Here is a 26,246-nt window from a genome sequence, read left to right as displayed (position 1 = left end):
ATCAGAAAGAGTTAGATATCCCGGACAACCCAGACAATGTAGTTGCTGACCTTGAGCCAGACATCCTGGAGAGTGAAGTCAAGTGGGCCTTAGAAAGGCTGGCTAACAACAAGGCCAGTGGAGGCGATGGCATTCCAGTTGAACTATTTAAAATCTTGAAAGATAATGCTGTTAAGGTGCTACATTCAATATGCCAGCAAGTTTGGAAAACTCAACAGTGGCCAGAGGATTGGAAAAGATCAGTCTACATCCCAATCCCAAAGAAAGGCAGTGCCAAAGAATGCTCCAACTACCGTACAATTGCACTCATTTCGCACGCTAGCAAGGTTATGCTCAAAATCCTCCAAGATAGGCTTCAGCAGTATGTGGAGTGAAAACTCCCAGAAGTACAAGCTGGATTCCGACGGGGCAGAGGAACTCGAGACCAAATTGCTAACATGCGCTGGATTATGGAGAAAGCCGGAGAGTTCCAGAGAAATATCTACTTCTGCTTCATTGACTATGCAAAAGCCTTTGACTGTGTGGACCACAGCAAACTATGGCAAGTCCTTAAAGAAATAGGAGTGCCTGTCCACCTTGTCTATCTCCTGAGAAACCTATATGTGGGACAGGAAGCAACGGTTAGAACTGGATATGGAACAACTGATTGCTTCAAAATTGGGAAAGGAGTACGACAAGGCTGTATATTGTCCCCCGACTTATTTAACTTATATGCAGAATACATCATGCGGAAGGCTGGACTGGAAGAATCCCAAGCTGGAATTAAGATTGCCGGAAGAAATATCAACAATCTCAGATATGTATATGATGCCACTCTGATGGCAGAAAGTGAGGAGGAATTAAAGAACCTTGTAATGAGGGTGAAAGAGGAGAGTGCAAAAAACGGCCTGAAACTCAACATCAAAAAAACTAAGATCATGGCCACTGGCCTCATCACCTCCTGGGAACTACGAAATTAAAGGACGCCTGCTTCTGGGGAGGAGAGCGATGACAAACCTTGACAGCATCTTAAAAAGCAGAGACATCACCTTGCCAACAAAAGTCCGAATAGTCAAAGCTATGGTTTTTCCTGTCGTGATGTATGGATGTGAGAGCTGGACCATAAAGAAAGCAGACTGCTGAAGAAATGATGCTTTTGAATTGTGGTGCTGGAGGAGACTCTTGAGACTCCCCTGGACTGCAAGGAGAACAAACCTATCAATTCTGAAGGAAATCAACCCTGGGTGTTCACTGGAAGGACAGGTCACGAAGCTGAGGCTCCAGTACTTTGGCCATCTCATGAGAAGAGAAGACTCCCTGGAAAAGACCCTGATGTTGGGAAAATGTGAACACAAGAGGAGAAGGGGATGACAGAGGCCGAGATGGTCGGACAGTATCACCGAAGCTACCAACATGAAATTGACAGAACTCCAGGGGGAAGTGAAAGAGAGGAGGGCCTGGAGTGCTCTGGTCCATGGGGTCACAAAGAATTGGACACGACTTCATGACTAAACAACAAAGAAACATAGAAGAGACCAAAGATCTAATCACTCAATTAAAAGCTGGAAAAGCAGCTGGCCATGATGCTATCCCACTGGACCTATTGAAATGCAAACCGGACTGGTGGGCTTCCCTTTTCACACCTACAGATAATATGGGATCTTGCCAAAATTCTGGACCAATGCAATTCTTGCCCCTGTTTATAAAAAAACAGGAACCTTGCCTCCAGAAAACTTGAGACCAATCCATTTATTGGGAACTCTATGCAAAACATCTCCTAATTAAACTTAATTCCTGGAGGAATAATCAGGCATCGCTTGGCCCTGAGCAAGCTGTTTTCAGGAAAGCTAAGGCCACAGTAAATGAACTGCTAAATACTTTCGCATCTTATTAACAAAACAATTAAGCATGAAAATTCTAAATTGGATGTGGCTTTCCTTGACTTAAAGGCAGCTTTCGATTCGGTAGACCGAGAGCTTCTCTTGGAAAAACTTGAAAATATGGGCATAGATAAAAGACTCCTTTCCCTCATAAGAATGTTATACTCTAGCACAACATGCCAAGTTTGTGTCTCTTGGAAAGTGGAGTTAACTAATCAATTTCCAACCAACAAGGGAGTGAAGGAGGTCTTTATTCTTGCTCCCTCCCTATTCAACCTATTTACGAATGATCTAGCCCCCTTTCTAGCCAGTGTGGAGGGCCATCCACCAAAACTGGGGACACATTGTGTCCCGTTATTGCTTTATGCGGATGTTATTGCTATCATCTTGCACTTCCATCCAGGTTTGAAATGTTTAATTAAGACAACTGTGGAATACCTGGACAAAGAGAAATGCAACTAAATTATGATGAATCCAAAATTTTGGTTTTCTCAAAGTCGTGGAAGCTATTGCAATCGAATCTGAATGGGCTGAAAATCGAACAGGTGAAAGAGTATAAAGACCTAGGCATCCTATTCCATTACAAACATTCCTGGTCTCCCCATCAGAAAATGGTTATATATGGAGCTAGGCTCACTGGTCAGGCAATACCTTGTTTCTACTATAATCCTGGCAATTGTTATGTTCTGGTGGCTTTACAGGTTTTTAAATCCTAAATTATCCCACAAATTATGCATGGCATCCCACTCTGGTTAAATGCCATGGATAGGTCAATTGAACGGGTGTCATCTCTATACTTACATAAAGTGCTGGTGCTACCAAATTATCTTCCCTATTCGGTGTTTTGTCTAAAGACCGGATTTTCCTCTTTGGAAACGATGGCTTGGCTGAGATCATTTCAATTCAATTCTGGCTTTTTTAAAACTCTGACCCAGATAGTTTATTATATCAACTATTTCTGGACTCTAAACCTCCCTTTGGGACTACTGCCCTTTTTAAAAAACTGATATATATTGGCTTAGGTAGTGACTCCTTGGGCTCACTAAATCAAGGGAAAGCCTTCCAAATGATTGGAAAACCAGCTGCTTTCCTTTCCCTGCTTAAATGTCCACAAAAACGCAGGGCCATTCTCCCTAGCCAGATGCAATGTCATGCCTGCAACCTTACTATACAGTAGGTTCAAAGGATTCCCGTCCCTCAAAAGACATTGCTCATGCCAGCAGGGTGCATTGGAAACCCTTGCCCACATGTGTCTGCGCTGTCCACACCACCAAAGAGGTCGTTCCAAATTTGTGGCACTGATCCTGATAAAATTGGAGAGAAAATCTGATGTGGACAAAGTCCATTTTATGTTATCTGTGGAGGTGCCTGACATTCTGGAAAGAATTGCAGATTTCATCAGCTCAATTGTCAGAAAGTGAAGTTTCGCTTTCAATTAAATCTTTTTAGGGATTGGTCTTCTGCTTTCCTCCCTCCAGGATTTTGTATGCATGGGGCACTTAATGAACCAGCTTGGTTATGTTTTATTCTCTTTTATGCCAATAAAGGTTTGTCTGTCTGTCTGTTAGCAGACTTGATTGGCAGGAATCGTGATGATAGGGAGAGAACTTTTGAAGAGCTGAATTCAGGTTCATGGGATTGGTCTTGGATAACTTCATAGATGCTGGACTTCTCCACCCTACTATATATCTTGTAATTCCAACTGTGGTTATTATATTGGGATTATTTGTATGTGTTGTATCTAGACTTTTGCCTCTCTGTGTTGCTTTTTGTTCAACTCAAAGCCCAGGAAAGGCTAAACAAAAATGAGAAGATTTAAATTCAGCATTGTTTCTATTGTCAGAATTTAAAAAGGGGGGAGTGATACCTGGATATGGCCAAAATTAGTTTTATTCTTGGTCTTGGAGTAGAACATTTTATTCTACGTATTATGTTTTCAGCATTACATCTCTCTTGACCTTTGTATCAAATCAAATGCCTGTATTTCACACCTTCCTCACCTTTCAACTAGTGCCTAGGTTCTTAACCTTTGTTACTCGGATGTTTTTGAACTGCAACCCCCAGAAACCCCAGCCAGCACAGTTGGTGGTGAAGGCTTCTGGGAGTTGCAGTTCAAATCTCCTGAGTAACCCAAGGTTCAGAACCAGTGAACTAGCAGATGGCCGATTTAGGAATGCTGCCCAGAGGCTAAACACAGATAGAATCATAGAATCAGGGAAAAGTGAAATTGGAAGGGGCCGACAAGGCCATCAAATCCCCCCCCCTGCTCAATGCAGGAATACAGTCAAAGCAGATCTACCAGGTGATATAAGATAAGGAAGTTGGGACAGTGTGGCATGTTCTAAAAGAAGGTCATTAAGGGGAGGTGGGCACACCCCAAGTATCTATAGGGGACCCATGTGTTTGTTTTGCACATGTGTGTACCAATTAGATGTAGGATCTCAATATTAAGTAGATTTTAGCCAATGGGTTTGTAGAAATCTAAGACTCTGTTATGGTATGAAGTCCCTGTACACTGTATTTTGGGGGTATTCTCTGCTTAAGAGAAGTTCCAAATGACTTTGCATTGGAAACAAGAGAGGAAATGTCAATGTGCAATTTTCCCCATAGAGAGAGGGGAAGAGCGATGTGCCCCAGGGATCGGTCCTGCCATCGGTGCTTTTCAACCGGTTCATCAATGACCTGGAGACAGGGATAAGCAGTGAGGTGGCCAAGTTTGCAGATGACATGAAACTTTTTCCGGGTGGTGAAGACCCGAAGGGATTGTGAAGAGCTGCAGAAGGATCTCTCCAAACTGGGAGAATGGGTGGAAAATGGCAAATACGGTTCAGTATGAAAAAAATGTAAAGTACTGCACAGTGGGACATAAAACTGAATCTTTTTTTCATGAGCGAATGAGTTCTCAGCTGTCCGTGACGGATCAGGAAGAAGAGCTTGGTGTGCTGGCGGACAGCTCGATGAAAGGGTCCACCCAGTGTGCGGCGGCACTGAAGAAGGCCAATTCCATGCTGGGGATAATTAAAAAGGGGACTGAAAACAAAGCAGCCAACATTATACAACAGGCTGGTAAGGCCACACCTGGAGTACTGCGGACAGTTCTGGTCAATGCACCTCAAAAAAGACAGAGTGGAACTGGAAAAGGTGCACTAGAGAGCAACTCAAAGAATGACTGGGGACGGCTGCCCTCCCTGATGAGGAAAGGCTACAGCGTTTGAGGCTCTTGAGTCTAGAGAAAAGGTGCCAGATGATGGTTACATGATGGAGACGTATAAAAGTCTGCAGGGGATGGATCAAGTGCCTAGACGGGGGGTCTTTTCCCTCTCACACAATACCAGAACTCTCAGGGGACGTCCACCCCAATGGAGTGTTGGGAAAGTGAGAACAGAGCATTTTATTAGTCTGTGGAACTCCATGCCACAGAATGTGCTGGTGACATCTAGCCTAGATGCCTTGAAAAGGGGGGACTGGAGAGATTTCTGGAAGAAAAGTCAATCGGAGGTGACAAGCCATGATGGGGATGTATAATCTCCAGGCTTTGAAGGGAGGGACCTCAAAAGACCAGATGCAAGAGAGGGGGATCAGGAGACAGGGATCTCGTGGTCTCATGCGCTCCCAGGGGCTTCTGTTGGGGCCACTGTGAGATATAGGAGGCTGGACTAGATGGGCCTTTGGCCTGATCCATAAGGGCTCTCCACCCTAAAGAAGAGATGATATGGGTTAAGGCTCTGATGGCACCACGAAGCCTACGGAGGGAGAGACCAAGAGCTGACCGATGCTCTTTCTCAGGCTTTGACATCCCTCACCATCGAAGGCAAGGAAGAGGGAAGAAGCTGGTGTGTGATGCCTTTTCTGAAGAAAGATGTATTTTTAACACATCTGGGCGCCATAGCCCTAAAAGCAAAAGAAAAAAATACTTGCCCCATTCTTTGTGGGGCGGGCCGATGGGCCACTTATTCACTTTCCTTCTTTGCTTATTTATTTTATTTTTATTTTATTTATTTCATTTATTCCCCGTCTATCTGGTCATTACGACCACTCTAGTCATTACGAGCACTTGCTTCATTCTCCAGAGAGTTAGCAGGGTTTTTTCATTTGTTTTGTTTTTACATCAAAAGATACAAATGCCCAACAACTCCTTTCTTCCCGGAAAGTCGATTTAGGTCTGATCAAAGCCCTGCTAACCCAATAAAGCAGGAGCAGCAACAGGAGGAGAAGAAAGCAGAAGAATACTGGCCCAGGTCAAAGTGAAGGAGTATTTTTAACTCTCCAGCTATTTCTTACATCATTTTTAATTCCTTAATTTGGAATCACTCCCTTGCTCTTTCTAAATGGAGGAGACCCGCCAGCCAGCCTGTGGGAGTTTGTCAAGGCAACTCCGAGGTCGATGCATGGATTAAAGAGCCCTCCACACGTTGAGATTAATAATTGGATCTTTCATTTGCTTTTCCCATTTCAAAGTTCCCCAAAGCAGAAGTGGCTTCTTTAGTTCAATCTTCAAGATCCCAAAAGGAGAAAGAAGAGACTCACAAGAGCCCCATGACAGAAAGGGGGGGGGAAGGGTCCTACCCTCCACCCAAAGAAAGTGGAGGGAGCCCAAGCCAGGGAAGAGGGGAAAGGGGATGGTAGCGAACAGCCCTGTCCTCACCTCTCCGTCACCGCAGAACCTTATAGCAGGAGCCTATGAGTGGGCGGAAGGCGGAGCCAAGGCGGGAGGGAGCTGGATATATAAAGGCTGGTGGATGGGGTCTGACGGAGAAGATGCTGAGAAAGAGAGGCTGTGTGTATCTTGAAAGTGACTAGAGAGTGAGTTAGAGATCTGTAAGAGCCTAGATTGAAACAGAGGGTGAAAAGAGTTTTAAAGTTATATCAGATTTGATTCCAATACAAGTGATTGGCAACCTGTGATTGATCTAATGAATATTTATCACCTAATAACTTCCCTAATCAAATAAGAGCCTTAAGTTTTAAACAGCACACTTGTCTCTAAACATATTTGGTATTAAAGAATTAATATCTGGTGGCAGCGAAGAAGAAAGAAGGGCGAGAACCTCGTGAAGGCCTGGGGGGGGGGAGAACAGGGGCTTCAGAGGAAATCGCCACAGGGACAAAGTAGGAAAGTTATGGCTGTGATGATTTGTGTTTTTATGTGTATTAGAATGGGATATGTAGTCCTAAGATTGTCCCAATAGCATCCATTTTGATTTAAAGTCTGTTCTGTAGTAGGAAAGTTTTACATGCTGTTCCAGAGAAACTTCGCTCTCTGGTTATCTCGTTGCTAAGATGAGCAGAGAGCAGAGAGTTTCGTAGTCAAAATAATTCTGCCACAAAGAATGATAACAACTGAAGCTCCCTGAGAAAGTTAGGCGGAACAACAAGACCCAGGAGGCATTCTGGGAAGAAGAAGTGAAGAGAAAGGAGAAAAAAGATGGAGTTTGCCTGAGAAAGGGGCAGACACGTGTTTTTCCCATAATGGACTGGTTTTCATCTAGCATCAGCCTTTGAAGACCCAAGACACGTGAGATGGATGATTTATGCTTTTTGTTAGTTAGCATAGTTTCATTTCTTTATTTTTTTAGCTGGAGTGGGGGAGTGGTGTGTTCCGTTAGTCTTGAATGAAAATGTACCTACTGACTTATTGTACTATCAACTGAAATCTTTTCCAAAGTAATTCTTTTTAATAAAACAGTAATGATTGATTTCTATGTAGAAGCTTTGTTTCTTGAACGGACCAGCTGAATGTCTAATTGGCCACGTGGGTTTGCTACCAAACTTTCAGAGCCAAATCATTCTGAATATATCTCATGGTTATGTCTGTGTTGCTTTCTTAATAAGGAGATTGGCCTCTGAGGAAGAAAATTTAGGCAGAACCTGGCTGGGTTTCAATTGGCTCTGCTCAGCAGTTAGAGGTTTGTCTAGTGTTCTAACTCGCCCGATTTCCGGCACCCCCATAAATCTCTTTGGAGATGCGGGGCTGTTTACATGGTGGCAGCGGTGGGATGAAACACGTGCTTTAGTGTGATTTATGGATTTATGGTGCTTGCTTTGTAAGTGAAGCTGCAGGCATTCTTCCGGAAGCCTTGGCTGAGGGAGTGCGTGCATGCTGACAGGCTGTAGATTAGCCAAATTGCTTTTCTCTTTCCAGCTAAGGATCTTACGGAAAGACTTAGCTGCAGTGAGGTCTGATAAGCAACAACGCTTAGGTTTTAACAGACATTAAAATCTGTTTAATTGGGCTGTTTAATGAGTGGGCATTTTCATGCAAGTAAACGGTCGCCCTTCTGAAGCTCCAGTTTAGGGCTGTTCCTGCCAGAGTGTTTTATGGCTTTGCTCTCGCCCTACAGTTTCGGCTATATGGGCAGAGAGAGATTTTACTTTTTGGGTCAGCTCGGTGTTTGCGTTGGTTGAAGCTTATATGGATCAACACTTAGCAGGAGAAGAATTTTTGGAATTGCCTGGAGAGCTGTTTGTGACTCAGAGAAAAGCTAAAATTGGTAGTGCATCTGCTAAGTTGTCTTTGGTTAAGACAGATACGAAGCCCTGGCACCAAGAGCTTTTGGAGGCTCTTGAACAGGACGTCTTGACTCCAAGTGGTGCTAAGCAAAGGATTACTTATGATTCTTCACAACTGAGAAGGGAATTACAAAAGGGAAATATAATGGCTAAACTCCCAGCACAGGACGTCCAGGATCTACTTAGATCTGATTCAGATCAGACTTGGACTAAGTTACAACAGATGGATCAGGCAGAGGAAATGGCGGGTGCCAGCACTCCAGTAGGGAGGGGAGTGCCAGGCAGAGGCATTTCTGATGGGACAGCAGGAGCAGCAGCAGCAGCAGCAGCCGGTGCTGTGGGTCCTGATCCTAACAAGAGTCTATCACCAGTGGATAAGTTAACAATGGTGTTTGCTGATTTTGTTGCTTGTCACACTCAAACTATTCGTAATCAGAGCATGGCTGATGAGTTATTGAAGCAGTACAGAGAGGCAAAGGTGGAGCGTTTGGTTAATGAGCTGAAGGAAAAAGAGGAGTTTAAGAACTCGATAGCCAGTGTTGATAGAAGCAATCTACCTTACTACCATGATGGCGATGATATCTTGGCATTTTTATCGATATTTGAACAGGCGTGTCGAGATCTTAAGATTCCGGAGGCCTGGCACCTTAAGCTACTGCGTACTCAGTGTTCTGGGCAACTTGCCAACTTGGTAGCCAAATTATCTGATGAGGACCCTGACTGGCCTACTTTTAAAGAGGTGGTAAAGAGAAAATTTGGTTTCACTTCGGAAATACTGAGGCAGAACTTTAGAAAACTGAAAAAGCAGCCTAATGAGTGTTATTCTGCACTAGCTGACAAAATAGAACATCTAGGTGATCAGTGGTTGAGCTCCTTGGGCGCCAGTACTTTTGCGGATTTAAGAACTGTGTTGTACATGGAGCATTTTCTTAATTTAGTGCCTTCAGAAATAAGGAGTACTTTGTTGGAGAGAGGATACAAAGACTTGCAAACCCTTGCTTTAAAGACTGATGAAATTCTCTCCTTTAAAACGCATGAACCTGCTGTTAGGCCAAAGACTGCACCAGTAGCGCCTAAGAGACAGAGTCAGCCTGAATTTAGAAAGTCTTTTCCTCAAGAGCCCAGGCAAAGTTCATTTGAGCAACGCAGGAGTCTAGCTCCTAGCCAGAGTAAAACGCCTCTTAAATGTTTTGAATGTGGTGGCTCTCATCTGCGACGAGATTGCCCAAGGTTGAATGTGCCAGCTAGCCAAGTTAAGGAGCCAGATAGGAAAACACCTGTGCCAGCTCCACGCAGATCTAAAGCAGGCACACCCAAGATGGCGTATGTAAGTTCTGTGCCAGCAGGAACTCAGCAAGTGCCAGCTGCCAGTAATGCAGTTTCTGTGCCTCACCAGTCAAGCATTGTGCCTTCACAGAGTCAGGAAGGAGTTAACCTAACTGTAACCCCTTCGCAAGCCAGTGGAATGCAGGCAGCAGTAAACCAATATGTGCCTAGAATTTTGGACTTACAAATTGCTTCAATTTCCTCAGAAATTGTAAAAGAGACTGCATCAGGAGAGAGGTTTTCTGTTATGGATCCTGATTGCATAGTACCAACTGCGCAAAGGGACTGGGCAACCCGCACATTTTCTGAGGTGGTTTTTCTTCACACACCTGGAGGTGATATGGCTTTAAGTGCTTTTCGTGACTCGGGTGCCGACATTTCTTCGATAAGCAAACGTTTTCTAGACCCCACCTTAATCTTGAACAACCTGAGGTGTCCAGTAAAAACTTATGGATCTATAGAGACTGATCAGCGTTTTATTCCTTTAGCTTATGTCAAAATTTCGTATAAGAGCTGGTCAGGGGCAAAACATATTTTAACCCATGAGGGAAAACCTGATTTTCTTCTTGGAAATGATCTTGCTTTTTTGGATCACATGCAGAGTCAAAATGCAACTTCAATGTCGGTAGTTACGCGTTCTCAAAGTAGGGAGATGCATGATCCTGAACGGGAGCAGGAATCCACTGAGGATAGCTCAGATGGAGACCTTACCCAACAGCAGCCTCTTGTGACCGAACCTGATAATGCAGCTACAACAGAAACTAAAATGGAGGAGGTGATACCTAAGGGATCAGAGGACTTTAGACTGAAGCAACTTAATGATCCCTCTCTAGCTTCTTTGAGGTCACAAGCAGACAATTATGCTGAACGCCCTGCGCATCAGCAAGTTAGTTTCCTGTGGGGAGAAAATGGACTTTTGTACAGAGAATATTTCCCCAAATCCAACTTGGACGCCCAACCTGTTCAACAGTTAGTCGTGCCTACTGAATATAGACTGAGAATACTAGAAATGGCTCATGACCATCCAAGTAGTGGGCACCAGGGAATACAAAAAACCCTAAAGAGGATTTCTCAACATTTTTACTGGCCTGGTATTTCAAAAACTGTAAAGGACTATGTCAGTTCTTGTGACTATTGCCAACGCACAGGCCATCAAACTGACAAGGTAAAGGCCGAAATGCAGATTATGGAAATTCCTGACCAAGTGTTCCAGTGTTTGCAAATGGATGTGCTAGGACCTTTTGTTCCTACTAAATCTAAGAAGAAATACATCATTTCTTTCATCTGTTCTGCCAGTAGGTGGATCGAGGCTTACGCTATTAGCAACCTGACAGCTACTACCATAGCTAGAATCATCGTGGACTTGTGCTCGCGTATTGGAGTACCATCCAAAATAATTTGTGATCAAGCAGGAGCCTTTACAAGTGAACTTATGCGTAAGATCTGCGAGATAAGTGGAATAACCATCAGTTTTTCCACGGCCCATCATCCTCAATCTCACGGTATGGTGGAAAGAGGTCAACAAACTTTGCTTAGGATGATTAAAACTTTGACCCAAGAATATGGAAACATTTGGGATGAGCTTTTGCCTTTTGCTTTGTTTGCTTACCGTAGCTCAGCTCATTCTTCACTAGGTGGCTTTTCTCCAAGTGAGGTGGTGTTTGGAAGAAATCTACAAGGACCATTGGACTTCCTGAAATCCAATTGGGAAGGTGTGGTTAAAAGTAGTACTGTTCCAGTTGCTGATTTTGTTAGAAAACTTCAAGAGAAACTCTTGGCTGTCCAGGAGTTAGCCAGAGACAATTTGTTGGACGCTCAAGCAAGTCAGAAGTTCTTCCATGACAAGAGATCCAGACACAGGGAATTTTCTGTGGGTGATTTGGTACTTGTTCTGAACCCACTCAGACCTTCTAAGCTAGAAGTTGTCTGGGAAGGTCCAGGTGAAATTGTGCAAAAACTGGGAAATGTCAATTATCTTGTCAAAATGTTGGATTCTAATAAGAAACCTGTTCTTTACCATGTCAATAGTTTGAAACTGTACAAAGATAGATCTGCAATGGTTTTCCAATGTCATGCTGAATATTTTCATGCTGCAAATGAACCTATTGATATGTTGTCTGAATTGCGAGATGCAGGTACCTGGTCTGATAATCTTGTTTTAATGGGTACCGTTGATCAGAAAGAAAGGTTGTTTCAAATTTTAGAACAATACCAAGATGTGTTTTCAGATAAACCAGGTTACACCAAATTGATCAGTCATGTGATAACTACTGAGAACAACGCCCAGCCCATACGGTCTAGCCCATATAGAGCAATTGGTAATCATGCTATCCAAATTGAACAAGAGATACAAAAGATGTTATCTTTGGGGGTGATTGAACCGTCATTCTCCCCTTGGGCTTCTCCGGTGGTTCTGGTGCCAAAACGTAACGCTTTGGGTGAAATTCTCGAGGAAGTAAGATTTTGTGTTGATTACAGAAAGTTAAACAGTGTTACTGTTCCAGATCCATACCCATTGCCTAGAATGGATGATTTAATTGAACATCTTTCAAAGGCTAAGTTTATCAGCATTCTCGATCTAAAGAATGCTTATTGGCAGCTAGATTTGGCTGAAGATTCACGAGATAAGACCGCTTTCATCACGCACGTGGGAACTTTCCGTTTCCGCAGATTGCCATTTGGTTTGAAGAATGCAGGTGCGTCATTTCAAAGGATGATAGACAAACTTTTACAGGGTTTACCTTTTGCAAGTGCTTATCTTGATGATGTTGCCATTTTCAGTTCTAATTTTGATTCTCACATGTCTCACATTGAAACTGTTTTGTCCAGACTTCAGCAAGCAGGACTGACAGTCAAAGCCAGCAAGTGTCAGTGGATGCAAGGAAAAGTCATGTACTTAGGTCATTTGATTGGGCAAGGAGAAATTCAGACTTTGCAAGCTAAAGTACAATCTATTAATGATTGGCCTATCCCTAAAACTAAGAAACAGGTACGCTCATTTTTGGGCCTAGTTGGCTACTACAGAAAATTCATTCCTGATTTCAGTCATTTGGCTTCACCTCTGACAGAGCTCACTAGGAAGAGACAGCCTGTCAAGGTAAAGTAGACACCAGAGCGTCAAGGTGCCTTTGAAGCTTTAAAAGCTAAGATTATGGATGCGCCTATACTGAAATCCCCTGATTTTGACAAACCATTCATTTTACAAACTGATGCTTCTGAATTAGGACTGGGAGCTGTTTTGTTACAGCAAGGAGAAGATGGGAACCTTTACCCTATCTCATACTTCTCTAGAAAACTCTTGGATAGAGAGAGAAGTTACGCAGTACCTGAAAAAGAAGCTCTTTCTATATTTTGGTCTCTCAATTTACTTCGACCTTACCTATGGGGTCGTAAGTTTACACTCCAAACAGATCACAGAGCTTTAGTTTGGTTGCAGAAGATGAAATCTCACAACCAAAAATTGTTGAGATGGAGTCTAGCATTGCAAGATTTTGATTTTGAAGTTCAACACATTCCTGGAAAATTGAATGTAGTGGCAGATGGTCTTTCTAGAATGTACTGTGAAGATTCTTATGAACCTGAACGTTGAAACACTGTATTCAACAGTGTGCTATGTTTCAGTATTGTAATAGTTAATCTGTAGTTGAATTTTGAGATGTAGCCAGTTAATTACTTTGAATTACTTTTTAGTTACTTTTGCTTGATTTCTTAAAATTAGATCAGATTAACTGCTCTGAATTTTAACGATAATCAGGGGGGGCATGTGATGATTTGTGTTTTTATGTGTATTAGAATGGGATATGTAGTCCTAAGATTGTCCCAATAGCATCCATTTTGATTTAAAGTCTGTTCTGTAGTAGGAAAGTTTTACATGCTGTTCCAGAGAAACTTCGCTCTCTGGTTATCTCGTTGCTAAGATGAGCAGAGAGCAGAGAGTTTCGTAGTCAAAATAATTCTGCCACAAAGAATGATAACAACTGAAGCTCCCTGAGAAAGTTAGGCGGAACAACAAGACCCAGGAGGCATTCTGGGAAGAAGAAGTGAAGAGAAAGGAGAAAAAAGATGGAGTTTGCCTGAGAAAGGGGCAGACACGTGTTTTTCCCATAATGGACTGGTTTTCATCTAGCATCAGCCTTTGAAGACCCAAGACACGTGAGATGGATGATTTATGCTTTTTGTTAGTTAGCATAGTTTCATTTCTTTATTTTTTTAGCTGGAGTGGGGGAGTGGTGTGTTCCGTTAGTCTTGAATGAAAATGTACCTACTGACTTATTGTACTATCAACTGAAATCTTTTCCAAAGTAATTCTTTTTAATAAAACAGTAATGATTGATTTCTATGTAGAAGCTTTGTTTCTTGAACGGACCAGCTGAATGTCTAATTGGCCACGTGGGTTTGCTACCAAACTTTCAGAGCCAAATCATTCTGAATATATCTCATGGTTATGTCTGTGTTGCTTTCTTAATAAGGAGATTGGCCTCTGAGGAAGAAAATTTAGGCAGAACCTGGCTGGGTTTCAATTGGCTCTGCTCAGCAGTTAGAGGTTTGTCTAGTTTTCTAACTCGCCCGATTTCCGGCACCCCCATAAATCTCTTTGGAGATGCGGGGCTGTTTACAATGGCTAGAAGGGATGGAGAACGCATGGATTCCTATGTGGGAGAGGATGATGATACCAAAAGAAGAGGCAGGAAGGGGAAGGAACCACACACACCCCAAATCAGGACAACCAAGGTTTGCCTCTTGTCAAGAGGACCGAGGATGGGGTTGAGGGGTGAGCAGGATTGAGATCTTTAAATAAAAACTTTAAAATAAGATGCAAAGAAAACCATATCCCCCCAAACCAGCACTTTGCACATGTTCAGAGAGGCAGTGTGGTGCTGTGGATGGAGTACCGGACTGGAAACCAGGAGACCTGGATTCAAATCCCTGCCAGGCCAGGGAAACTGAGAGGAGAGAGATAGTGTGGGGGGGGGGGCAAGGCTACTTCAGCCACCTCTTGAAATCTCACTTACCTTGCAAATGTTGGAGGGATCTGGGATGTGGTTCTTTGTTTTCGGTCCCCCCCCCCCAAAAAAAGGCAAAGGGAATTCAGTCTCGCCCCCTTCCTAGGAGGAAAGAGAAAAGATCATCCTGGAGGCTTTTATGCATAGAGCAAATGGAAAAAAATCTTTCCTTTCGGGAGATTTTGCCTTCCTCGTGCTCCTATCGAAGGGGGGGCTCCCTCCCCTCTTTCTCACATCGATGGAGGGTCACGAGAGAAGAAAGTGGAAGGAGAAGTTCGGGGGGGGGGACAACGCCGCCCCTCCCTCCCAACCAAGCGCCCCTGAGAAGGGGGGGGAGGGAGGAGAGAGAAGATCCCGGAGAATATTGTTTCCGATCCAAATCAGCAGCAGCCAATCTCACACAAGACTCCACATACGGAGAGACACAGAGCTCTGGGTGGGAAAAGCATGGGGGGGATGGAGGGTCTGGGTTCAGGTCAGGGCCTGGTTCAAGGGCCAGGAACTTCCCTCCCTTGCAGGGGCAGCATCAGCAGCCGCCCTGGGTGCCATAGAAATGAAGAATCATCCTCATCATCCACACCCCTCCTTCCCAGCTGGACCCCCTGTCTTCTCCCTCCTCCAAGCCCCATTTCTCTCCCCCACCACAAAAAGCCCCCCCCATTTTCTCACTTGGGGCTCTCCAGGACCCCCTTTCCCCAAAGCTTTCCAACAACAAAAGGGTTTTCCTGGGGGGGATCCTGCTCAGACACACACACACACACACAAAGGGTGAAGGGACTCTGTGAGAAACACACAAAGAGGGGGCCTTGCTGGGGGGGCGGCCCTCCTGCCCCTTCGGGGTACCGGGATCTCGCCCCCCGCGCCCTGACTTCCCGCCTCTCTCCCCCCCCACACAAACACACAGAGACACAACAACACACACACACACAAGCCCTGCCGGAGATTCTCCCCCCTTCCCCCGGAGGAGTGTCAGTGGGGGGGGCAGCGAGTGGGAACCTCTTTCTAGGGACCCCCCCACCCCACTGCTCTCTCCCCCCCCAAAATAACCCCCCCAATCGAGTGGGGGGGGGAGCGGGCAGGTATTTTTCTCCTTTTGGTGGGGGGGAAAACCTTCTAAGGAGCCCCTACCCCCACTGTTCTCCTGCCTCCCCCTTCCCTCTCTCCCCCCCAAATAAAAGCCCCAAATCGCCCCCACCTCCGTCCTGATCCTGAAGCGGGAAAAGAGGCCGGAAAGAAACAGCAAGAGAGAGGAAAAAAGGGGGGAGGGAGGGAGCACAGCATCCACTTCCTGTGGGGGGGACGCACCCCCCCCCGGAAGCACCCCTCCTCCCTCTCCTCTACAGCTTTCATAGCTCTACGTTCTCCCCCCTCCCTTCCCTCCCCAGGATGCCCCTCCCCCTTGGACACAGAGACAAAAAACCCTCCCCCCTCCTCAGTGGCGATTGGTTGGGAAGGAGGGCGGGGAGAGAACATAGAGCTACGAAAGTGTGAGAGGACCGGGGAGGAGGAGGAGGAGGGGGCTGCTTCCGGCGCTGCATCCCCCCCTTCCCTCCCCCTTTTTCCCTCTCTCTCACCCCTCCCCCTCCCAACCTCTTTCCTGCCTGAGAGGATTTGGGGCCTTTTTTGGGGGGGGGAAGAGAGGGACAGGGAGGGGTGTCCCTAGAAAGATATTCCCCCCCACGGAAAGGGAGAAAAATACTCAGGGGGGGGACGAGGCTGAAGTTAGCTTCTTATTCGGCCAGCTTCTTATTCACTTCTTATTCGTGTCCCAGCTTCTTATTCAGAACATGTTGTATTTCAACTATTAAACCAAGTTGGATCACTCAAATATCAGTGTATTAATCTGGTCCTCACACGACCAGATAGGCGGGATATAAATAAAATAAATAAATAAATAAATAAATAAATAAATAAATAAATCATAACTCTAACACAAATTACAATAGTATTTTGCCTGGCCCAACACTGTTTTGGGCACGGAATAGGCTGGTAAAGTGGGCACGGCTGCATATTTTACCATTTTGAATAAGAAGCTGGAGTGTTGCAAGGGTTAATTAGCCTTGGGCCACAAATGTGACACCAGAAACCAGCAGAGGGGGGTCACTTACATATGACCTACTTGGATTTTGCCTGGCCCAACGCTGTTTTGGGCACGGAATAGGCTGGCAAACTGGGCACGGCTGCATATTTTACCATTTTGAATAAGAAGCTGGAGTTTTGCAAGGGCTAACGAGTCATGGTCAACTTCTTTATTCTCATAGTGGCGATAATTTTATTGTTGATTTTGCATTTTTGCTAAATCTTTCAAATGCTGATAATATGTCTAATTACCTTTTACGCCATAGAGTCATTGATAATTGAAAAAACTTTATTAATGGAGCACAAAAATGTATAAATGAGATTGTTGAATAATTCTGTGCAAAACAAGAATATCTATTTACAATAATACAGTGGTGCCTCGCTTAACGAGCACACCGTAGAACGACGAATCCGCATACCGATGAGGTATTTGAGATCTCAAATGCGATCGCATACCGATGGCACCTACGGGCAAAAATCGCTTTGTGATGATCGGTAAGCGATGCCCGGGAATCAGCTGTTCGGCGGTTCCAAAATGGCCGCCGGAAGCCCCAAAATGGCCACGCGCAGCATTTTTGCACCCTGCCCTCGCTTACTGAGGGCGCGAAAATGCCTGCGCTATGGAGCAAATTCGCTGAACGGTGAGTTTGGAGCCTATGTACAGTGTACAGTGGTGTCCCGCATAGCGACGTTAATCCATTCTGGATTAATCGTCGCTATGTGGAAACATTGCTAAATGGAACGGAAAAATCCATAGGAACGCATTAAACTTTGTTTAATGCGTTCCTATGGGTGATAAACTCACCGTTCAGCGATGTTCCTCCATAGGGGCAGCCATTTTCGGTGCCTCTAAAGCGAGGCAAGACAGCGGGCTGGCCATTTTGGAACCGCCGACCAGGTGACCGAAAATGGGGCCTTTGGCATTTCCTCCAGCTGAGCGGCGGGAGCTTCAAAGGCCCGCCGCTCAGCTGGGAGAAAATGTCTGCAGTCTGTCGGCGGTGGCTTTGGAAGGACCCCGAAGCCACCGCCGACCGCCCCAACATTTGCCTTCCGAGCTCTCAAGGGCTTTCCCCCCGACATTGGAGAAAGCCCTTTGAGAGCTCGGAAGGCTCTCAGCGGCGGCGGGGGCAGGGTAGGGGGTGTCCAGATGGCTTCCAGGTGAAGCACTGGACGCCATCCGGACCCACCTACCCGGCCCCTGCTGCCGGGAGCTGTGCCTTGCCCACCTATCCCAGCCATGTTGGGACTCCCGGGAGATCCGGGCATGGCTGGGATAAGTGGGTGCAGCGTGGCTCCCGGAGGCAGGGGCAGGGTAGGGGGGTCTGGATGGCTTCCAGACAAAGAACTGGAAGCCATCCGGAACCCCCCCTGCCCCCGCCCCGCCGCTTGAAGCTGCCCCGTGCCCGGCTATCGCGTCCGAGCAGCGGTGGAGAAGCCTTTCCCCAAGGCCTCTTGGAAGCGCTGGCCGCGAAAATGCCGGCCAGCGCTTCCGAGAGGCCTCGGGGGAAGGCTTCTCCACCCCTTAGGTGTGTTGGCCGCCATTTTCGTGGCCAGCGCTTTCAAGCAGTGGCGGAGAAGCCTTCCCCTGAGGTGTGTTGGAAGCACTGGCCGCGAAAATGCCGGTCAGCACGTCTCAGCGCCGGTGGCGGAGCCTTCCCCCTCCTCCCGGCTCTGCACGACCCACCCCTTACCCTCCGCTCCGCGGGAGCAGAGAAGGGGGTGAAGGGTTGGGAGGAGGGCGGCCGGGAACACCCGAGCCTTGCTCTCATCGACCCACCCCTCACCCCCTTCTCCAACGCTGCGGCTCGGCTTTGGAAGCGGCTTCCGAAACCCAGCGTCAGCGGCGGAGAAGGGGGTGAAGGATTGGGAGGAGGGTGGCTGGGAACGCCGGAGCCTTGCCCTCCTCGACCCACTCCTCACCCTCATCTCCGCCGCCGTCGCTGGGCTTTGGAAGCCACTTCCAAAGACAAGCAGCGGCATCAGAGAAGGGTTGAGGGTTTGGGAGCAGGGCAAGGCTCTGGAATATGCAAGCCTTGCCCTCCTTGACCCACCGCTCACCCTCATCTCCGCCGCCGCTGCTGGGTTTCGGAAGCCGCTTCCAAAGACCGGCGGCGGTGGCAAAGAAGGGGGTGAAGGGTTGGGAGGAGGGTGGCCGTGATCCGCATCGTGGCCGGCTACCCCATCCATGGATGGACTACCAAGAGTCTGACAATGGGGGAGGTAGCTGGCCGGGACCCGGATCCCAGCCGCGGGGGCAGGGTGGGAGGGATCTGGATGCCTTTCAGGCATCCAAAGTGGAATCCCGGCGGTGGCCTCAGAAGGACCCTTCGGAAGGGTCCTTCCGAGGCTACCACTGGCATTTTCCCCCAGCTGACCGGCGGGGCTCCCATTCAGCTCGGGGAACATACCCCCTCCGAAGGGGAATCCCGGCGGTGGCCTCGGAAGGACCCTTCAGAAGGGTCCTTCCGAGGCTACTGCCTGCATTTCCCTCCAGTTGAGCGGTGGGAGTGGTCCTTCGGAGGCTCCCACCGCTCAGTTGGGAGAAAATGGTGCCAATGGGGAAAATCGCAAAGCAATTTTTCCCCATAGGCAACATCGTAATGCGATCGCAAAAGGGATATCAAAAAAGCCATCGCTATGCGGATTCATTGTTAAACGGGGCGCTCGTTATACGAGGCACCACTGTATATCAAAATTGAATATCAAACAGAATAATTTACTAAAACTTTGTTCACTCAAAACTATTCCGTTAGAACCAAATGCAGCCAGCTGCAGTTATCTGTGAATAATATCCTGTTTCTGGGGTGGATTGAGTATGTTAACACATGGATCTGTGATTTTATCCCTTATTACAGTGGTGCCCCGTATAGCGATGCTAATCCATTCCAGGATTAACGTCGCTATACGGAAACATCGTAAAGTGAAATTTAAAAGCCCATTGAAACGTATTAAAACCTGGTTATTGCGTTCCAATGGACTAAAAACTGGCAGGGACAGGGTGGGTGGGGGATCCCGAAGGCTTCCAGGCAAGATCCCGAAGGCTTCCAGGCAAAAGCCTGGAAGTCTTCGGGACCCCTCCACCCTGTCCCCAGGCACCTGATCCAGGCTGGGGAAAGCGGCGGTGGGTGGCTGCCAGCGAAGGGGACAGGATGGGTGGGGGGACCAAAGGCTTCCGGGCAAAAGCCTGGAAGCCTTCGGGACCACTCCACCCTGTCCCTGACGCCCCGCACTGCCGAGCCCAGGATGCCTGACAGGCATCAGGTCTCCCCACCTTCACCCCGCGGCTTGGATCTGGCTTGGATCTGACCCATGGGGGCTACCCCGGGCATGGCTGGACTCTTGGGAGTCCAGCCATGGCAGGGCTAGCCCCCGCGGGTCCGATCCAAGCCACGGGGGGAGGGTGGGAGAGCGGGGGGATCCGGATGCGTTTCAGGCATCCTGGGATCAGATCCCACTCGCCGCCGGTTACCCAAGGCTGGGTAACCGGCGGCGGGTGAGATCCGAACCCAGGATGCCTGACAGGCATCCGATCTCCCCACATTCCCCCCGCGGCTTGGATCTGACCCACGGGGTCTACCCTGGGCATGGCTGGACTCTTGGGAGTCCAGCCATGGCAGGGATAGCCCCCACGGGTCTGATCCAAGCCGCGGGGGGAGGGTGGGAGAGTGGGGGGTCCGGATGCCTTTCAGGCATCCCAGGCTCGGATCCCACCCGCCACCCGTTACCCAGCCAAGGCTGGGTAACCGGCAGCGGGTGAGATCCGAGCCCGGGATGCCTGACAGGCATCGGATCCCCCCACCCTCCCCCCGCAGTGGCCTCAGAAGGACCCTTCAGAAGGGTCCTTCAAAGGCCACCGCAGGCATTTTCCCCCAGCTGAGTGGCGGGAGCGCTCCTTTGGAGGCTCCCGCCGCTCACTTGGGGAAAAATGGTGCCTATGAGGAATATATCGCAAAGCGATTTTTCCCCATAGGCACCTTCGTTATATGATCGCAAAAGCGATGGCATTTTTGCCATTGCTATGCGAATCCGTCGTTAAACGGGGCACTCGTTATACGAGGCACCACTGTATTTATGTGAGAGTGAGAAATAGAGGTGCTTATTGAATGGATTTAAGTTCTTTTTCACAATTGGTAAATTAATAGGGTTGATTGAATTACCCTGTTAATGTGGTATGTACAAGTAGTTTTTGTTTGTCTCTTGTTGCTCTAAGAAATGTTTCCATATCATCTCTCTCCGTAAAAGTGAAAACAAAATGCTCGCGATAGTCATCCATCTCATTATCCAAATTCTGATCATTCTGGTATTATTAATGCATTCTTCGGCGTTGGATTTTGTCATTGATAGTAGTGATGGTATAAAAACTTGACCTGCAAAAGTATGTTTATGGTCTTCCACTCATTTCTGTACAGACATCATGTCATTTAGTATTGTAAGTTCCTACAAATTAAAAATATCAAATATGAACTTTCAAAATCATTTATCCGTATGTACCATAACAATGTGTTGGATTGTACAAGAGAAAACAATTTTAAGACATATTGTTTTACAAATATGAGGATGTTGGTTTTTAAATTGACTATTTATAGAGTCAAATGGTTTAATATTTTTTCTTAATCATTGACATGTAAAACATTTTTAAACAATATTAACTGCCGATTTGGGCCTTTGGGCTTGAGCAAATAGCATGCATCAGACAATACAGACATGCTGTGGGTCAGTTGCATCACCAGGGGGTACAGGACGCTTATTGGTACAGTGGTGCCTCGTATAACGAGCGCCCTGTTTAACGATGAATCCGCATAGCGATGGCTTTTTTGCCAATCCTTTTGGGATTGCATTAAGATGTTGCCTATGGGGAAAAATCGCTTTGCAATTTTTGCCCATAGGCACCATTTCCCCCCAGCTGAGTGTCGGGTGCCTCCGAAGGACCACTCCTGCCACTCAGCTGGGGGAAAATGCAGGCAGTAGCCTCAAAAGGACCCTTCCGAAGGGTCCTTCCGAGGCCACCGCCGGGATTCCCCTTCGGAGGTGGTATGTTCCCCGAGCTGAGCGGGAGCCCAGCTGGCGGTAGCCTCGGAAGGACCCTTCCGAAGGGTCCTTCTGGGGATTCTGCCGGGATTCCGCTTCGGATGCCTGAAAGGCATCCAGATCCCTCCCACCCTGCCCCCGCGGCCAGGATCCGCGTCCCGGCCGGCTACCCCCGCCATGGTTGGACTCTCGGGAGTCCGTCCATGGATGGGGTAGCCGGCCGCGATGCGGATCACGGCCACCCTCCTCCCAACCCCTCACCCCATTTCCGCTCCTGCCGCTGGGCTTTGGAAGCCGCTTTTGAAACCCAGTGGCAGCGGTGGAGACGATGGTGAGGGGTGGGTCGTGCAGAGATGGGAGGAGGGGGAAGGCTCCGCTGTAGCACTCGGACGCGCTGGCCGGCATTTTCACAGCCAGCGCTTCTCAGAGGCCTTGGGGGAAGGCTTCTCCGCTGCACCTCGGATGCGCTGGCCACGAAAATGGTGGCCAGCGCATCTGAGGGGTGGAGGAGAAGCCTTCCCCCAAGGCCTCTTGGTAGCGCTGGCCGGCATTTTCGCGGCCAGTGCTTCCGAGAGGCCTCGGGGAGTCTTCTCCACCGCCGCTCGGACACGCTGGCCGGGCGCGGGGCAGCCCACGCTGCACCCACTTATCCCAGCCATGCCCGGACTCCAGGGAGTCCCAACATAGCTGGGACAGGCGGTCAAGGCGTTGCTCCTGGCGGCGGGGTCCGGGTACCTGAGAGCCTTCCGAGCTCTCAAAGGGCTTTCTCCAATGTGGGGGAAAGTCCTTTGAGAGCTCGGAAGGCAAATGTCGGGCGGTTGGCAGTGGCTTCGGGGTCCTTCCAAAGCCACCGCCGACCGACTGCAGACATTTTCTTCCAGCTGAGTGGCGGGCCTTTGAAGCTCCCGCCGCTCAGCTGGAGAAAATGCCAAAGGCCCCATTTTCAATCAGCTGGTCGCCAGTTCCAAAATGGACGGCCCACTGTGTTGCCGAAAATGGCTGCCCCTATGGAGGAACATCGCTGAACGGTGAGTTTATCACCCATAGGAACGCATTAAACAAAGTTTAATGCGTTCCTAATGATTTTTCTGTTCCGTTTAGCGATGTTTCCACATAGCGACGATTAATCCGGAATGGATTAACGTCACTATGCGGGACACCATTGTACACAGGCTCCAAATTCACCATTCAGCGAAGTTGCTCCATAGCGTAGGCATTTTTGCGCTCTCGGTAAACGAGGGCAGGGTGGGAAAACACTGCACGTAGCCATTTTGGGGCTTCCGGTGGCCATTTTGGAACCACCGAACAGCTGATTCCCGGCATCGCTTTGCAAAGATCGGTAAGCGAAACGCTTACCGATCATCACAAAGCGATTATTGCCCATAGGTGCCATCGGTATGCGATCGCATTTGCGATCGCAAATACCTCATCGGTATGCGGATTCGTCGTTATACGGTGCGCTCGTTAAGCGAGGCACCACTGTATTATTGTAAATAGATATTCTTGTTTTGCACAGAATTATTAAACAGACTCATTTATACATTTTTGTGCTCCATTAATATAGTAAAGTTTTTTCAATTATCAGTGACTCTATGGCGTAAAAGGTAATTAGATATATTATCAGTGCTTGAAAGATTTAGCAAAAACGAAAATCAATAAAATTATCGCCACTATGAGAATAAAGAAGTTGACCATGACTCAACCCTTGCAACACTCCAGCTTCTTATTCAAAATGGTAAAATATGCAGCTGTGCCCACTTTGCCTGCCTATTCCGTGCCCAAAACAGCGTTGGGCCAGGCAAAATACAATTGGGTCATATGTAAGTGACCCCCCCTCTGCTAGTTTCTGGTGTCACATTTGTGGCCCAAGGCTCATTAACCCTTGCAACACTCCAGCTTCTTATTCAAAATGGTAAAATATGCAGTCGTGCCCACTTTGGCAGCCTATTCCGTGCCCAAAACAGCGTTGGGCCAGGCAAAATCCAAGTAGGTCATATGTAAGTAACCCCCCTCTGCTGGTTTCTGGTGTGAAATTTGTGGCCCAAGGCACATTAACCCTTGCAACACTCCAGCTTTTTATTCAAAATGGTAAAATATGCAGCCGTGCCCACTTTACCAGCCTATTCCGTGCCCAAAACAGTGTTGGGCCAGGCGAAATACTATTGTAATTTGTTAGAGATATGATTTATTTATTTATTTATTTATTTATTTTATTTATATCCCGCCTATCTGGTCGTGTGAGGACCAGATTAATACACTGATATTTGAGTGATCCAACTTGGTTTAATAGTTGAAATACAACATGTTCTGAATAAGAAGCTGGGACACGAATAAGAAGTGAATAAGCAGCTGGCCGAATAAGAAGCTAACTTCAGCCTCGTTCGGGGGGGTGGGGGCGATTTCAACTTGCAGGGATGTAAGGAGCAGAGAATTTTCCATTGGAGACCATGTTTTCGGAGCAAAACTTTCAGAAGCTGCAGAATCAGAATCCAGTCGGGAAGGCCCATGCAGAATTTTGCAAAGATTAAGGACGACCAGTTATCTTCTCCAGGTGAAAGGTCCTAGTAATAAATCTTTAGCTTGCCATGTCAAGAGGATGAAATTGTATCTGCCTCCAATAGCCAAAATGCATATGTGTGTAAAAAAACAGTTTTGGATCAAGCAGATCAAGAAATCTTGCCTATTTTTGGAAATATTGAAAATGCTTTGGTTAATGATGATTTTGGGGAAACTCAAGATCCAGAAGGGGATTGCACAAGAGTGGCTTGAATCTATTCTTGTCTATTACAGTGAAGTGTTTTCTGATGAACCTGGTAATTATGAAATAGTGAAACGTGATTAATACTGGTGATCATGGACCTCTTACTTGTGATCCTATGGATGTTGAAGGAACCAATGTCAGACATGTGGAGAGAATGGTTAATGAATTATTGAGCGTAGCCAGTCAGAATGGAATAATCCTATATGGACAGTACCCAGAGAAAATTCAGATCGTGTTATTTTCAAAGTGGATTTCAGTCAATTGAACCAGATAACTGAACGAGATTGTGTTTCTTTACCCAGCGTAGAGACTATAACAGAGAGGGCATCTAATTCTGGATTTATGTCTATACTTAGAGTGGAAGGAGGTCTTTTTCAAGTGGTAATAGATGAGGAGTCAAGAAATAAAAACCAGTTTTGTCAGCCACGTTGGGAGATTCCGTTTTAAAAATTAGCACATGGTTTGAAGAACACAACTCTTGAAAGATTTGCCTTTGGCATATGATTATGTGAAAGAGATTGTGATGCTCAGTCCTGATTTTGCTTCTCACATGGAACATGTTCAAATTGTATTGTGCAGATTGCAAAACGTTGGTTTAAAGGTACAAGCTGATAGATGTCGATGGCTCAATCTGGGTTATTGGATTGGACCAGGATACTGCCAACCCTCAGATATTCGAGTGTTTGCTATAAAGAATTGGTCTACACCTACTGAGAGAGAACAAGTTTTGGCATTTCTCCTATTAAAGCTTCAGAATCGTTGCCGGATCCCTGAAACCAACCCCTATGGATAAAATCTCTTACCTAGCAGGTGTTGCCTCAGAGGGACTTATTGAGGGAGGTGGCAGCTAAGAAAAAAAGACCCAAAAGCCTGTGCCTCAAAATATGCCTCCACTCTTTGGCTCTTCCCCTCCCCAAATAAAATCAAGGAAACGTTATTCACGACCTTGGTGACTTCTGTAGAAATAGCAGAGGATGCCAGGACTATAATGTGGAAGGAAAGAACAATTCAATGCTTAAAATGGGTAGAATCTCGGGGAAATGTCTAGCCCTCAGACACACAGAGAACTGGGTTACCTGGAAGTCACTTAGAGCCGGCTACGGAAAGGAGTGGGAAGAAAAAACCGAGTGAATCTAAGAAAAGAGGGCTTTTGCACCCACATTCACAGGGGAATTGGCGGCCCCTTCACACCTCGGTCAGTGTCCTCGAGGCCCCTCAACGTGTATTTAGGAAAGATTTAATGCTGGCTGCCTCAGATCTTCTTGATGTTGCCTGTTAATATGGCGTGGGGGAGAGAGACGATCTGGCAAATCGCTTAGTTGTTCTGTGTTGCCTCTGGCCCAAGGAAAGAAAGATCTGGGGGTTTCATGCCATCCAAGCAGGCTGCAATCCTGCTTCCAGAGAGAGGCCTATGTTTTCCGTCCGCAGTCCTCTCCAATGAAGTCTGCATTCCCAAAGGCATTAACCTGGAATTAATGGCTGCCAAACTCAGTGGAGCTGACTTCTGAGCCACCAACAAGAAGATACTGGAAATTCTCCAGACTTTCCAGGACGAGCAGGAACATGTTAGAAGGATGGATCACACCACTCTATACTGCTGCTCAATAGGCCTCTAGCAACCCAGGATTTCAGTGGTGAACATCAGACAATCGCACAACTACTTCTGACAAAATGCATTGC

The 26,246-nt window shown here is 47.0% G+C and overlaps 1 protein-coding gene across 11 annotated transcripts in view; it reads right to left on the bottom strand.

Moving 5' to 3' along the window:
* Window positions 1-26,246, bottom strand: part of LOC140704269 (uncharacterized) — a 44,161-nt gene that overhangs the window by 9,198 nt on the left and 8,717 nt on the right. For 7 of the 11 annotated variants that reach the window (XM_078382356.1, XM_078382358.1, XM_078382359.1 and 4 more), the window contains exon 3: window positions 14,708-14,800. The exons of the other annotated variants lie outside the window; for them this stretch is intronic. The gene's annotated coding sequence lies outside the window, so the exon portion shown is untranslated. The remainder of the gene's footprint in view (window positions 1-14,707; window positions 14,801-26,246) is intronic. 11 annotated transcript variants of the gene reach the window in all.

Source organism: Pogona vitticeps, chromosome W, assembly GCF_051106095.1.
Source record: "Pogona vitticeps strain Pit_001003342236 chromosome W, PviZW2.1, whole genome shotgun sequence".
NCBI lineage: Eukaryota > Metazoa > Chordata > Lepidosauria > Squamata > Agamidae > Pogona > Pogona vitticeps.
Note: the sequence above shows the minus strand (reverse complement) of the source record. Positions and strands in the feature narration are given on the sequence as shown.